This window comes from Thunnus maccoyii, chromosome 23, assembly GCF_910596095.1.
Source record: "Thunnus maccoyii chromosome 23, fThuMac1.1, whole genome shotgun sequence".
NCBI classification, from domain to species: Eukaryota; Metazoa; Chordata; class Actinopteri; order Scombriformes; family Scombridae; genus Thunnus; species Thunnus maccoyii.
In genome coordinates, this window is record NC_056555.1 from 23,157,469 (window position 1) to 23,174,262 (window position 16,794).

General features: G+C 39.5%; 1 protein-coding gene across 6 annotated transcripts in view; it reads right to left on the reverse strand.

Annotated features, from left to right (window-relative positions):
* shank3b (SH3 and multiple ankyrin repeat domains 3b) overlaps positions 1-13,602 on the reverse strand; it is a 64,112-nt gene extending 50,510 nt beyond the window's left edge. For 5 of the 6 annotated variants that reach the window (XM_042402707.1, XM_042402704.1, XM_042402705.1 and 2 more), the window contains exons 1-2: positions 4,819-5,289; positions 3,044-3,506 (exon numbers count right to left, since the gene is read on the reverse strand). The gene's annotated coding sequence lies outside the window, so the exon portion shown is untranslated. Of the gene's footprint in view, positions 1-3,043; positions 3,507-4,818; positions 5,290-13,586 lie in introns of those variants that run through there. The other variant, XM_042402703.1, reaches the window with a different exon arrangement.
* Positions 13,603-16,794: the final 3,192 nt, after the last annotated feature.

Sequence of the window (16,794 nt, forward strand, 5' to 3'; positions counted from 1 at the left end):
CCCTTGTCAGGTAAACGTAGGTTGTTTTGGACATTTGAACAAATGACTAATGCTATTGTTTTTCTGGTGAGAGCAAATGATGGACAAGTTTAAGTGAAAATTCAGGGGATCACCAGAGTCATTAAGATTCAGCCTCTGGGACTCCTGAAGATCTGCACCACATTTCACAGCGTCTACTGTTGACGTTGACGGAGTATTTCAGCTGCTGCTGACGTACTTCTTTCACTGTGTGCCCATGAGAACATGATGTAAGAGCTATTTAATCACGTTCCAATGGAGGAAGAAAAGCAGATTCACCTCTTTAAGCCAGCAAAGAGATTCAAGGTTGGTGTTTTGTGGCGAGTATGTCAGCCAGCTGGAAGTCATTTGTACTACTGAAAGACTGAGATATAAAAAGACTTCAAGGACCTTTAATATCCCTGGAACATAGTGAAGGACTAAATGAAGGAGTGAAGGATCCAGCAGAACTATGTCATCATTTAGATGTTTATCAGAACCTTGGATGCTTAAGGGATCATACTGCTGTTTTAGGCCAACTTAAAATCATGTATAGCACTGGAGCTACCAGGTTTAAACTAAACTGGCTGGAAAAAATACTGATACCAAACTAACTGGTTCCTAACTGACTTGTTCTTAAATGAGTGTTTAAGCTAAATAATCTGGAGCCAGTTGCAGTCGCTGTTCATATATTCCATTTTACTGAGAGCAGATTTACACGTCACTAAATTAAAAGTGGTTGCACCACACAAGCTAGTTGTTATGTAGAGATGAGTTGTTACTAAATATTTTCAGCTACTAATTGCCAGGTGGAACTGCTAGCTGAGTGAACTGACAATGCGTATGTTAGCTTGCTAATATCTGAGCTGTTTAGATTGAAGAGTAAAGAGGTAACTTGGAATATGCTTGACATATCTGACCTGACACTTTACACTTCACACAAAAAACACACCAAACCTCCAATTACAAAACCAATAACATTAGATTAAATGTCCAAATAATGTTAGCTTAGCATAATCTGACATTTGCCTCTCACTGTCAATTGCATGAATACTACTAATTCTAAAACACATATTTATCGAGGTGTGCAAATAGAAATAAAACAAATTCAGACCTACCTTCACAGAATTGGCATTTAAATTTATTTTATCTTTTGGCACCTAAAACTGTTATTTTTGGAAGTTATGTTACAGCTTGTGACACTAACAGTGACTTCCTGTTAGCTGGCTGCTCCTTCTTGAACGGTACTACTTGTTTCCCAGCTGATTTACACATTACTACAGTGTTCACTAGATAAGACATTTCTTATGTTTTAATGGTGCAACCTGATTTAGTAAATCACTGGTTTGAGACTAGTTAGTCGTTACTAAGAACTTAGGAGGGACTTTATGCACAAACTTAGTGATTCATTTACACATTAAATGACACTAAACTGACTCTAAATTAAGTAGTCCTTAACCAATTGATTAGAAAATAACCAGCTCTAATTTGAACTGGTTCAACTTTAAAAATATGGATTGTGTTGATTGTAAATCAATCACGTTTGTATGTAAAGTTCCTCCTAAAATTCTATTAGCTACTACCCACTACTAGCTAGTTTCAGACTAGTGATTTACTAAATTTTGTTGCACCATTTAAACTTCAGGAATATCTCAGCTTGTAACAATTTGGGTAATGTGTAAATTGGTTGAACTTTTGTCTTTGCACAACATGTAAAATGTCTACATCATGAGAATCAAGCCATTACAATGTACACAAAGGTTATTTTAGAGTAAAATAACCGGGCTAGCCAGCATTTATATTTTTAGCAATGTCATCCTAAAAATATAGACACTTAAATTATATTTTTTTGGTCTACCACTAAATTTAACTAAACACTCAGGGATGTGCAGTTATCAAATTTTCATGCTACGGTTATCGTAGGTAAAAATATCACGGTAAATGCTATTATCACGATGATCACCAAAATTTCCTTAAATTTTACCATTATGTATATATATATATATATATATATAGGGATACTGGTATATATACTAGTACACACACACACACACACACACACATATATATATATATATATATATATATATATATATATATACACTACTTCACGCCATGATAACCTTGGATTTTATTCATTGACAGTGGTCTGTATGTTGCAACTTTGTTGAACTCTGCATAAGAAATAACATCAAAAAGTTTACGACAGTTGACTGGAAATCAAATTAAATGCATTAAAAGCAGCTCAGTGTCTCTTAGATTGTACACACTCATATGTACATTAGATTGTACATATTCATATTTTGGAAATTCATTCATTTTTGATTGATTTCTGGAGTGCAAGAACCACTGCTCTGTTGAAACGTCACATTGGTGCAATGAATCAATTATAAGTGGACATTGGAGCCCTGCAGTGTGCAAGCTGTTTATTTCGATATTCGCTCACTTCCAGCCCAGCACCAGCCCTCTTCGGTTCGGATGTGCATACATACTCCTAGCTAGTTTATATAATTTAGCCTGCAATTACATCTGTTTGTTGCATTATCCATCACATCTGTTGTACTGATAATATTTTCATATTTTATACATTTGCGTGTATATAATTTAGCCTTTAATTGCATGTGTTTCTTGGCTGTTTTTTGCCTTTGTTTTTGGATTTTTATTTGATTAATGTCAGGTGGCTGCTGTGGCATTTTAAATTCCCTTTGGCGTAAAGTATTTATCTATCTATCGCTCTAGAATATTTTACCACAGTATATAATAGAAACGATATACCAGCACATCTATATGAGTTTTGAAACTAATAAGTTCAGAAACTAAAAACTAGGTTTTCTGTTTAGGGCAATAGGTTATAAAATGACTGGTTCCAAACTAACCAGTAGCACCTAAACTAACAATCCAATTGCTTCTTTAATTACTTGTTCAATATTGATTGGCTCTAAATTGACTTGTTCTATAAACAACCCAGTTTAGTTCCAGAGAAGAAACCTCCAAACACTTCCAGTAACACAGATAAGACACACTGCAGTTACACCAACACACTTACCTAACGTCAGCAGTCCCATCAAACTTTTCCAATGGCCTTTACTGATTTCTACTGGTCTCTTCTGGTCTGTCCTGGCCTGGTCTGACTGGTATACTGGTCCAGTACTGGCTCTGGCTATGGTTTCTGCTGTGGTCCAGTCTGAGATTCTTGGGTCTCTGGTTTTTGATTGGTTGGACTTCAGTTGAACAGCTTTCAGGAGAGTTTCTGGTGGATTGTTGTAATCCTGTGGTTGACTGAGTACTTGTAGCAGTAGCAGAATGAGTACTTTCTGCAGTAGATGAAGTTTCCGTAGATGTTGTAGTTCCTCTTGTAGAATGAGCAGAATCTTCAGAAGATGAAGTAGTTTTACATCAAACGGTAAAGTAGTTTCTGTAGTATAACTGTAGTTATTGTGTAGTAATCCTGCAGTAGAGTGAGAGGTCTCAGAGTTTCAGATTGTATTCTGGGAGCTGCCCTGCCCATCCTGTAGAAAGGGAGGAAAAGAGGGAGGAAGAGTGAGAGGAAGATAGGGAGGAGGCGGGTGGGAGGTAAAGGAGAGGGAGGCCAGGATGTGAAGGAGGGAAGGGAAGGGAGGGGAGGGGGAAAAGATAAAGAAAAAAATATCAGAAAAATAGTGGAGGGTATACAGAGACGACAGAGTGTGCTGTCTTGCAGTTTGAATCAGGATTGAGTCAGTTTCATTTTGTGGAGGCCATTTCAGGTTGAGTCAGTTACACAACTAACACATGAAGCTGTTGTAGCGGTTAGCATGGCAACAAGGCCAACCGTAAGAGCCATGAAACTTGTCTCAAATGCTGGTAGTATTATGTAAAGTTTTACATATTGATTTATCTTCCTGTTTCTATTCTGAGATGAGTACCTCAATGCAGCAGACCAGGAATTACCATTAGCCTTGATTATCAGCAAGCCTTTATGACTCTTAATTAAAAACGCTACTATTTTAAGCAACAGGAACACCAAGATACAGTATATCTGACTACAACTGAACTGTGTGATTGGCTAAAGGGAAACAACTTTACTGTGCTAGAGGAGTAACTGGCCACAATTGTCAAAATACACTTTTTCAAATTGTTGGCATTTTGTTGTTTAAGTTTTATATTTTTGGTTGTTTCAGTATGGAGGGTAAGTTTTTCAAAATGTTCCAAAGATATTACAACTTGCAGGTTCCCAGTTTGACATGTGTCACACTGGTGCCTTGTCAGACCAGAAAGTGGCAAAGTGTAATTCATCTGCACATTCTTGTGAAATGGGTGGTGCAGGAAATTTACTGACGTGGAGACTACTTTTCTAGTTAAGAAAGTGAGTAACAAGTGAGTAAACACGTAATGTGCGAGCTAGCTGATAATATGCTAATGTTAGCGAGCCATTACAACCTACTAAGATAGGTGTGTATTTGCAAGCCAGGTAGCTCACTTGCTAACCAGACAAAAAGTTAACACATTTTATTTGAGGGACCATCAACCCCTGTTTCGTGACTGACTACAAGCTCTTGTTTGTGGAGCTGTTTAAACTTTAGTCAAACATACATATAGGCAAAAAGAACAACGAACAATAAATACGGTACAATCCTGTATATATATAAAAAAACAAATACGGAACTATGCATCCCTGAGAAGACTATTAGCTTAATGATAGTCAGCCAGTAGCTAAGTGAAGCCATTTGATAGCCTGCTAATAGCTAATATATCACTCTAGTTGGCTGTTAGCCACAAGTAGCATCTCTGTAGACAGCTGTTAACATTCAGTCAGCTATTAGCAGACTGCTGTTGGCTTACTGGTAGCCAGCTGGTAGTTTGCTAATAGTTTGCTGACATCATGCTAGCCAACTGGTCTGTGAAATCAGGATGTTTCCATGGTAACACAGACAGAAGGCCATTCAGAACAAAAAAAAAAAGAAATCCAAAAATCAAAACACTTGACAAAGATTAGAACTACTTCCTGTGACTCACACTTCCTGTTTCCCGTCTGGGTTACCAAGGAAACGGATGTTTGGCAGGAAAAAGCTGAGAAGCTGGACAGCACTGATAACACACACGCACACAATAAAACCACTGTATGACTGTGTGTGTGTGTGAGTGTTATTTTTCAGTAGCTGACTTGTATCTTGGATTGAGACCTATCCAGATTGTGTAGAGATCCAATTCAAACAGACACAACATCAAAATCTAAAATGTGATTTGACTGCTGCTGCTATAGGCCTAGATTGCCAGGGGACTTCCCATGATGCACTGAGCTCTTCTCTCCTCCTTCTCTCCATCTGAACGCATTCATATACCATTAATGCATGTAACTAACTTGGCTTCTTCCCCAGAGTTTTTGTGCTTTCTCATCTCACAGGTCCTTATGGATTATGGTCCTGGACAGCCTGGTTATGGATCATGAGCTTCCGTGGATCGTGGTTGTGGACCCTGTGCTGCTGTAGTCCTGCTTGATGCCCACGCCTGCTATTATTATTAGTCATATTTCTATTATTATTATTGTTGTTATTGTTATTATCGTTGTTTTTATGCTTCTCTGTGTCTCTCTCCCCCCTCTCCCCCTCCATCCTTCTTTATCTCTCAACCCAACTGGTCAAGGCAGATGGCCGCCCACCTAGAGTCCGGTTCTGCTCAAGGTTTTACTGTCACTAAGTGCTGCTGATGGGGGAATGTTTGGTCTCTGTAAAATAAAGAGTAGAGTCTAGACCTGCTCTATGTGAAAAGTGAGATAACTTCTGTTGTGATTTGGCGCTATATAAATAAAATTAAATTGAACTGAAAACTGACTTCTAGTGATCAGATTTTACTTTTCCAGAATTATCTGTGGACAGAGGTGGAAAGTAACCAAAGATTTTACAGTTACAAGTGTGCAGTTTTGTGAAAATTAATATTTGATAACATGACCCACTGACCTCTTGCCACAATGAAAGCATAACAACAACGCACTGCTCCCAAGTAATGGGAAGCAGCTTTTTCCAACCAATTAATGGTGTGATATATGGCTACATATAAAACTGAAAGAATCCTGGGGCTGCCAAAAGCAGCTGTATGGGCCAAACTACCTATGCTCTATGGGCCCAAAAACACAGAAACATGAGGAAGCCAGCGGAAACATGGCAGATATTTGGGGGTTTTTTTCTGATTATTTTTTTGCCTTTATTGGACAGTTATTGGTGAAGACGCCAACGGGAAACAAGGGAAGAAAGAGATGCGTATGATAAGCAACAAAGGTCCCTTGCTGGATTCAAACCAAGGACATTGCGGATATGTGGCATGTACAGTAACCATTCGGCTACCAGGACGCTCCACATGGCGGATTTTTTTTTGACTTCACACACCACTGAGCAACATTCATAGGGATGAATGGGCGCCATCTTTGAACACAGCACCCAGCTTTCCTTAATACATCCATGGTCTGCCCAGACTTAAGTGATCCCTCCCTAGTGTGACACCACTGTTTCAATGCATTTATGGCATGTGAGGGTGGTATTAAGACTGACACGGGAAAATACGAGGCAGTCCTTTAAGTCACATTTTAAATTCAGACTTTCACGGTTAATTAATGATTTTAATCGGTCTTCAGGCGATTATTGCATCATGACTGCATGAGTTATTTTCCAGTACTTCCTAACATGTAGTGAAGTTGAGAAAGCATTGGACTACATTTGCATTCATCATGTATCTGCGGTCACGCTGCACTTAATTCTCACTGAATCTGAATGACCAGATTCTGATACGACCTCCATACGTTTCAGCTGGATGTGAAGCTGTCCAGTTGTGGTCAGATCATCCAAGATGCATTTCATTCCATTGTTAGATGTGAACGGGATGTGTGTGTGTGTGTGTGTGTGTGTGTGTGTGTGTGTGTGTCCTGGAAATGTAGCTCCCTTGGCCATTACCATGGCAACCAATGGCAGGAGCTGATAACACACACTGTATTCTCTCTCTCTGACACACACACACTTTATCTTGTCAAGTTTCACACATCACTGGAAACCTAAAAATTGAGGAGAATCTGTCGAGTTTCCTTCTTCTCACATAAAAGCAAGATTAAAAGCCCCGCAAGCATCCAACAGAGGAGGAAACGTTCATCACAGCCAACCACATGTATGTGTTGGACGAAATGAACAATATATCGATGATTTAGTTATTTGTAGAGACTAACTAGAGGAATAATTAAACTCGAAAGCACTCATTTTCTGGAGAACATGAATGATATGGATAAATATTACTGTAACCTTAATTAGATTTAGATATTTAATGAGTACAATTGGACATTTTGGTTTGATGGCAGCGTTTCATGGAAAAATGGCCAAAAATGCAGTGTGTTAAAATAGAGGTGGAAATTTATTCCAATCATTTTTGTCAAAATTCAAAGATACATAGTCACTGACTATGTAATTTGTTCTTTTTTTTTTCCTGAGCTAATTGATCACGTCACCATTCAAAACATTGTTTCTTCGTTTCGGCATGTTGCCTCGTCAAGCTGTGAGGTTCAGTTCATTACAAAATACGGCCTATTGATCTTATTACCAGTTTTTTCATTTGTTCCATTTCCTGTTTTGTCCCTTAAAGGGGAACTATCTCCTTCTCATCTACTATATTGAAGTTCTGCTAGCTTCCTCCATCCCAGCATATTTTTAAAAATGCAGCAGTGGACTGCACAGGACTCATACGGCTACGTAGTGTGTCACGCGGCAGGTAAGGGGACACCGACTGACCACCGCTCAGTGTAGCATGAACAGAGATGTAGAGCTGGTAGTAAGAGCTAACCAGCCATGAGCAGCTGCTGTCAGACTCTTCGTGTCCGTGCTTGAAACACACAGAGTCCACTAGAGCTTTGAAAGTCATTAGAAGCACATTCATGGCCTTTTGTAAAAGCTTCTGTATGGTACCTGTGTTGTAGCTGAGCTAGCGGCTCTACTACAAGAGGCTCTTGTAAAGCTCTGAATATAGCACAGTTAGTTATCAGCGGGCCTGTGTGTTGTGTTTACTGCCACACGTACAATGTCATTATTTAAAGCTTTATAAATAAGTAAAAACTTTAAAATCGATTCTGAAAGATACAGGTAGCTATTTGTTTGTTTTAGTTAAGACTCTGACTGCAGCATTCTGAACTAGCTGTAGTTTTCTTTTAGACCTTTTAGGTAAACCAGTAAAAAGAGAATTACAATAGTCTAAACGGCTAGTAATAAAAGCATTCCAGCATCTCTCCGTTAAAAAAGCTCTGACTTTGGCAATATTTCTGAGATGAAAAAGGTGTTGATGACCTTGTTAAAATGAGACTAAAATCAAACCCATGTTTGTGATTTGTGTTTTAATCTGTTTGCTAAGACCACCAAGCATTGATTGCCGTTTTTAATCTTACTGTTTTGGGTCCTATTAAAAGAATTTCAGTGCATGCAGTGAATTGGGCTCATTTGGCGATACAGAGATGTACAATTGTGTATCATCAGCATAAAGATGGTAATTGACATGGTGATGGTTAATGATGTTTCCAAGTGGAAGCATATATAATGAAAACAAGGGACCCCCCTCAATGAAACGAGGTCCTCTTCCCTCCGCGGGAAGAGGACCTCGAGGGGACCCTCTCAACGTGCTCTCCTCTCCCTCTGGTCTCATTGTAGGCTCATCCATGGTCCGGCACGTCTACTGTCCCAACACAGAGACCTTCTCCTATCCCGACTCAGCTCGGTACTCCACATTAATTCAGTGCTTCATGAACTGCTGCGGGATAATCTTTCCGCGTCCTCAGTGGTCACCTATGTTGGATCTAATGATGTTAAGCTTCCAACAATCTGAAAAGTTGAAGGATGACTTTAAAGCTGTGATTGACACTGTCCTGGAGTCTGGAAAACAGTGTGTTATTTCCGGACCCCTGCCTTCTCCTGGATTTGGAGATGTGAAATTCAGCCGGATGTGCCAGCTGCATATCTGGCTAAAAGGATTTTGCCATGCAATGGGAATTCCTTTTGTGGATAACTTCCCTGTTTTCTGGAAACGACCCAATCTCTTTGCACGGGATGGACTTCATCTCAACAGAGAAGGTAAACAACTATCAGCCCACGATATAGAACTCACACCGAAGTCCTGTAAACCGCCGAAAGATCGAAGACATCTACGACATGTAGGAACTGGTCGTAGTTCAGTCATTTCGCAACGTCAATCCATAGGAATACCTGCCTGTTCCTACTACATTTCAACAGCTGTGACATATTCTCCATTCCTCTCATAGTTAGCTGTCGCAATAACACAAAGAAATACCAGGGTGCTCTGAACAACAGCTCGGTCTCGCGCATTAACTTCACATCAGTTCCTCATTATGGTGGAAACACATGCAACTTAGTGAAAACTGAAAAACAGTCAGTCCCGGTGAGGCTCAAACACGAGCCAATAATGTTAGCACTTCTGATAGATTAGATCCCTCTCTAGAAAATGTTTTATATTAATTTCTGAACATGGTCTTAGCTTTTCCTTTTTAACTGAAGCCTGGCGTAGTCTTCTCCTAATTTCATCTCCAGTAGACAAAATAAGAGGGGATGGGATCACCACAATTTTTTTTAAATCAAGATTTACCTGCACTCGGTGTTCTTTTGGCAATTTTGTAATATTATCAAAGCACACCAGCCTGTACTCACTGTGACTGTCTATCAGCCCCCAAACATGACATCTGAGCGCTAGGATTTTGTGTCCATTGTTCTTACCAGTCATGATAAAATAATTTTACATGATGATTTTAATGTTCATGTCGATTATTGAACGATTACACTGATATGAGGGCTTTGGATTTCCTGGATCTCGTTGCTTGTCTCAGTCTTGTTCAGCATGTACAGAGTGCCACCCACATTCATGGAAATACACTGGAATTAGTTATTAATAGGGGTATTGATGTTGACATTTCATCCATTGCTAAAATCCCTGCGTCTGATCATTTTTGTGTCTTTTTTAACATCACTCTATCTACATCAAATGAATGTTGTGAAGCGTAACATTAACAATTTTGACAGATTTTCAAATCTGATGAATACCTTTCCTCTATCCATCACTGGCTTAGCTGATGACCTTGTTACTGATTTTAATGATAAATTCAGATTTTCATTAGATACAGTTGCTCCTGCACAAATTTAAAAAAAAAAGGCAATTAATTTGCAAATCGCCATGAAAAACTGCTGCAATTGTTGAAAAGCTGAGAGACGATGGAGGGAAAAGCAAACTACAGATCAAGTTATAATCTACAGTAATGCAGTCAGGAAAGAGAGACGAGCCCATTTCTCAAAGATCATATCAGGAAACCAAAATAATCCCCAAAGAGCTTTTTACCACAACTGACAGGTCTTCCAAATCCATCACCTGCTCTCAGTCTTCAGAACAACTCATCAACTGTTAAATGCAAAGAATTTGCTTCATATTTTTAATGAATAATTTCTGTCTGCCGTCTCTTATCAGACTTGCTGACGCTACCAGCAGCTCTGTGTGAGAGGCACAAACTGAAGCTACAGTTAGCTGCTGATCTGATAGTTATACTCGGTGTGGCAGCTTATATATGAAATATACCTCGGAGTCTTGCCTATTAAATCACTAACTCAATGTTCAAATCCAAGCAGACAGAATCAAGCTAATTTTAAGCAGAAAAAGTAGTTTTTTTTATCTATATTGTTGGAAAAATCACTTGTAATTAACATCATATGCAAACATAGACTTATGTGATTGTGTGAAGAGTAAATTAAATGATTTAGTGTGTTGTTACTCTTTAAAACATGCATTTCTTCCTGCAGTTTCAGAGTAAAAACATCCACCTCCTTCATAAAATCCAGGACTCTGACCAAATCTCTGAGCTAACCAATTTCCTTCTTGGGATAATGAATGTTTTCCATCTATTAATTAAGCGATTTGTGCAGTTTTGGGCACAAAAACAACTTCCCATGTTGATCTTCTCCTAAGCTCTCAGTCATTCTGGTTTGCTTTCTGCTCCCTGGTCCTGATTGGTTCAAACAGCCACGACCACATTCTGAGGAGGTCATGTGACAGAAACTGTGTTAATATATGAACTGGCTGAGCAACTTTCACAGGAATTAATGGACGCCATTTTGGAGTCCGATATTCAGTTCTTAAAATAACATCCAGATTTATGCAGGTAGATCTGCAACGATTAGTTGATTAGTTGCCAACTATTTATAGTATTATAATCAATTAATCAATTTCTCTGATTCCAGCTTCTCAGATGTGGTTTCTTTAGTCCTCTATGACAGTAAACTGAATATCTTCGGGTTGTGGACTGTTGTTCGGGACAAAACAAGACATTTGAGGATGTCATGGGGTTTGGGAAACAGTAATCGACATTTTTCACCATTTTCTGACATTTTATAAGATGAAACAACTGATCGATTAATCAAGGAAATAATTGACAGATTAATCGACCAGTTATGAGTCATGTGGCTCTCAGGATAGTTTTTATTTTCAAGTTCCTGTTGCTAGACGGCGTTCATCATCTTAGCTTTGAATTGAGGGAAAAAAGGTATTTGCAGGTTTTCATGTTTGTACGACTTTGCAGTGAATTGTAACATAAGTGCAGTATCATGGTAGAAAACAGGCTGCACCATGGGAAATGTAGTCTTTAAGGTGCATTTGTTAAAAAACTCAGGCTGTATATGTAAAAAGCAGATTTAGCCTCCTCGCTCTCGCTATCACAGCGATGCAGTTTAACCTCTGACCACTGACATATTGAGGTAAAGTCACTCAGCTGTCACAGCGCTGGGTTGAACACGTTTCCATGACAACCCGAGTGATGTTAAAGAGTCCCGGTGCTACAGAAGAAGCAAATCCACTTCCTGTTTGAAGTGTTTTGGGCAGATCATCTCTTTAGATAGACGGTCTGAGACTACGGCCTACACACTCGCTGCTGCGCTTACATAACACACACAGTGGACGGTACAGTGATGCTGGAGGAAACAGAAACAGGAAATAAAGACGACCCAGAGAGAGGGAAAGAGATGAGAGAGATGGAAAATAAAGGAAAGAAGAGAAGTGCGAAGGAGGGAAGGAAATGAAAAGTGGGGAAAAGGAAGAGAGGAGGTGATAAAAGGTGAGAATAAATGAGTGGAAAGAAAAAAAGAGGAAGGACGAGGACAGATGGATGGAGAAAAATTACGTTGGGGGAGAGAAGGAAAGGACAGATATGGAGAGGATGAAGGAAGGATAAAAGTAATGAATGGAAAGAGAGAGAGAGAAAGGAGACAGGAGGGAAAATAAAAGGGAGAGAGAGGAGGAGACAAGGAAAAGCAAATGAGGAGAGGATTGAAGGGTATGAGAGGAGGAAAGGAAATGAAAGGAACAGAGCAGATGAAGGAAAGAACAGAGGAAATGAATTGAAAGATAGAGAAGAAAAGGAAAGGTGGTGAGGAGAGGAAATGAAGAGAGAGAGAGGTAGAAGAAATGAATGAGAAAAAAGATGAGAATGAGGAAAAGGAAAGGAAGCAAATGAGGAAAAGTTGGAAGGAAATGAAGAGATGACAGAAGGAAAGAAAAGGAAAAGACGAGATGGAGGAAAGGATAGAAGAGAAAGAGGAAAAGAAATGGAAATAATGAGAAGGAAGGGAGAATAGAGAGGAGTCGAGGAAAGACAGCAAACAAGGAAAGGAAGGATGGAAATGAAGAAAGGTGAGAAGGAAAGGAAAGAAAGCTAACGAGGGAGGGAAATGAAAAGAGAGAAGAGGAAAGGAGGAGAGGGAAGGAAATGAAGTGATGAGAGGAGGCAAGGAAAGGAAGCAAACGAGGAAAGGGGGGGAACGAAATGAAGACAGGAAAGGAAGGAAAGATAGAAAAGGAGTCTAGGAGAGGAGGAAAGGAATAGAAACGATGAAGGAAAGAATGAAAGACAAACAAGAGAAGAAGGGAAGAATGAGAAGCAAAGGAGAGAGGAGGCAAAGAGGGAGTGAAATGAAGAGATCGGAGAAGGAAAGGAAAGGAGGCAAATGAGGAAAGCAGGCAAGGAGATGACGAGAGGAGAGACGGCAAGGAAAGGAAAGAAGGCGAACAAGAAAAAGAGGAAAGGAAATTATTGAATAAATGAATGAGAGAGAAGATGGGAGGAATGAGAAGGAGAGAGGAGGCGAGGAAAGGAAGCAAACAAGGACAGGAGAGAAGGAAATGAAGAGAGGTAAGAAGGGAGGATAGTAAAAGAGGGAAGGAAAGGATAGAAGAAAATGACAAGAGAGAAGAGGGGATGAATGAGGAAGCAAGGAAAGGAAGCAAATGAGGAAAGGAGGGAAGGAAATGAGGAGTGAAGAGAAGGAAAGGAATAGACGAGATGAAGGAAAGGACAGAAGAAATGATGAAGAGCAACGGATGAGGAGGAAATGAGGGATGAGAGGGAGGAAAAGGTAAAAAATAAAGGTAAAGTGTAAAGAAAATGTAGTCACGACTTTTAAAGTTACAGACGGGCAGCGAGTGACACACACACACACCGAAACAACATTACACACATGCAGGTTTACATTCCCTTCAACACACACACACAAACACACACACACACACACACACACACACAGAGCTGCAAAGAGACTCACCCAGAAGATCACCGACTCGTTCTCCATGATGATTAACTGAAAAGAAAAGAAACGACTGATGGAGAGAGAGGAGAAGAGGAAGAAGGGAGGAGGAGGAGGAGGAGGAGGAGGGAGGTAGAGAGAGGATGGAAGATGGAAAAGGAGAAGAAGAAGAAGAAGAAGAAGAGGAAGAAGAAGAAGAAGAAGAGGAATCTGGAGACGAAAAGAGAGAAAGAGAGAGAGAGAGAGAGAGAGATGAAGAGGGAGGGAGGAGAGGCAGGATGAGTGGAAGGCTGGTCGGTTCAGCCCACACACTGCTCGCATGACACACACTGTGCATGAGTGTGTGTGTGTGTGTGTGTGTGTGTGCACATGTGTGTGCGCACGTTGTCTCCCACTCCAATGCGTGGGTTAGAAAACACACCTCTCTCACTCACTCTCTCTCTCTCTCGCATCGGAGAGGGAGAGAGAGAGAGAGAGAGAGAGGGTAAGCAGCGTGGGTGTGGAGGAGCGGCCCCGTCGCCATGGCAACGATGCAATAGCAAAAAATAAATAAATAAAAGAAGAAAGGGGGGCGGGGGGGGGGGGGGGTTCAGATTCAGCATCCTCCAATCATCATCATCATCATCATCATCATCATCACCGGCCAATAATAAAGAGCAAGGTGCATGCTGGGAAAAGAAAAAAAACAAAAAAAACCACAAACAAAAACAGCCTTAAAATTCAATGACATTTCTTAAGTGGAATCGACCAATTGGAGCAAGAAGAAGTAGTCACATGACCTGCAGGAAGTGGTGGAATGTCACTATTTACTCAAATACTATTTAAAGAGGACGTATGCTGAATATGTCCAGCCTCTATATTTATATTCTGGGGCTCTACTGGAATATCTTTGCATGATTTCCAGTTAAAAACTCCTTATTTATCTTCTACTGGTCCTTTATGCAGCCCCTCAGTTCAGCCTCTGTCTGAAACAGGCCTCCTGTCTCTTTAAGGCCCCGCCTCCTGATGAGCCCGCTCTGTTCTGGTTGGTCAGCTTCAGGAAGCTTCCTCCAAGGCTAAGTAAACAAACTATAGTGGCAGGATTTCACTTCTTCTTCTCCTTTTTTACCCCAAATGTCAACTTCTCAAATCCATCCGTACCTGTTGGAGCTGAATCAGGTTGAAACCCTGACTTTTGACTTGCAGGCAGCATTTCTACATACGTTCACCTCTTTGACCATGTTTAACATCCAACATCATAACAGGATATAAATGACAGAAAATCCCAAAAATGTCCTCTTTAGGTACAATTTACGTATTTTGTAAGTTTTTCCACTTTAAGCTACTTGACACTTTCACTTCACGACATCTATTTGACAGCTGTAGTTTTATAGCTTTTTAGGGCTGCAACTAACAATTATTTTTATTATAGATGAATCTGCCGATTGTTTTGTCTGTAAAACGTTTTGTTCGACAAACAGTCCACAACCCAGGTGTACCTGTCAAATTTCAGATGTCTACAGCCAGGTTTCCATCCAAATTTACCACAAATTTTAACCAAATTTCCTGATAATTTGCAAAAGAAAATTTGTATTATTGCTAAATCTGCAGCTGGTGCCATTAAAGCATTGCAGAGAGAATGTAAAGGATGGAAAACCATGTGGAAAACATGATGGAAATATGACACAAACACATTTTGCTGCAAAAAAAAAAAAGTACTTTTAACGTTTCAAGTACATTAAGCTGATAATACTGGTGTAAGTAAAGGAGATGAAGAGGGTGTTTTCCTCATATGAAGCTCTCGCTGTCAGTCAGTCAGAGACGTTGGAGGCAGGAAGCAGCAGAAGTGTGACTGACTGTGTTTACACTGACTGCAGTAATCAGACTGTTGACCTCAGTTTGAAGCTGTCACTGTCATCAGCTGTACAGACGAATCTGAGCTGGAGGCGGAAGTAGACGAGCCTTCATCACTTAAAAACCTGCTTATAACACTGTGATGTTTTGTAAAGGATTTCACTGTTTAAGCTAAGAAATCTGTCCAGAAGATCCAGTTATATGTTGAACGTCATCAAATGCCATTAAAATAAAGGTTTTAATCTATAAAACTGTTCAATAATATTTAGTCCAGCTACAACACAAGCTTCTGCTCCATGATGAAATCTGTTTTACTCGCAAACTTCCATTAAACTCTCGACCACGGACCGAGCGATCTGCCTACACACATGGCAGAATTAACCCCTATTGATCCCCACTACTATGGCAGTACTGTAGAGCTGAAATGATCGGTTGATTAATTGGCACAATTTTAATAATCGATCAATCTTTTTGTCATTGTTAACACAAAAATGCGAACAATTCTCTGGTAGCAGCTTCCCACATATGAACGTTCGCTAGTTTTCCTGTTTTTCATGATATAAAACTCAACATCTTTGTGTTTTTTTGACTGTTGCTCAGACAAAACAAGTCATCTGAATATGTTCACTTGGTCTTTTAGGGTTTTTCAGATATTTTATACACTGAACAATCAATGGATTATTATATATTATTATATATTTCTGTGTGCAGTTTGATAAAAACACAACTTTTACAACAAATTAACTAAAAACCATTAAAGTCCTGAAACAGACTCAAGACCAGGACCAGGAGTTGGAGGATGGAGGACCTGCCAGAGCTCAGACTAAACTTCACTGCTGCTAATTATAACTAATTTGTAATTAATCAGATTATATAGACCTAAATGATGTGGAGTAAACCTGAGGCTTTTGGGGTCTGGGCTGAAATTCCACTTTGCAACTATTCTGATGATCAAATAATCTTTTTTGGCCAAAAATGCTTAAAAAAAATAAAATAAATAATAATAATAAAATTGCAGTTTCTCGACTGTCAGGATTTGGAGCTTTTCTTTCATACAAGACAGTAAATGGATTATCTTTGGATTTCTGACTGTTGATCAGACAAAATGAGACATTTGAAGATGTCACAATGAAATTATAACGAAGCATTTTTCACTATTTTCTGACATTTTAGAGACAAATTGGTTTTGTGAGACATTTTGTGTCCAACAGTTAAACTTTAAGAATTGAAAATATTTGTAAATTCATAGATTTTGGATTTTTTTTTTGTGCCATTTTGTGGGAAACCCCCCCCCCCCCCCATATCAGACACTATGATTCAACATGCTTATCTTTTATGTTTTCAAACATGTCTTGAAGGGGAACTGAAGGCAAAGATCAGGTTGTTTATTTAT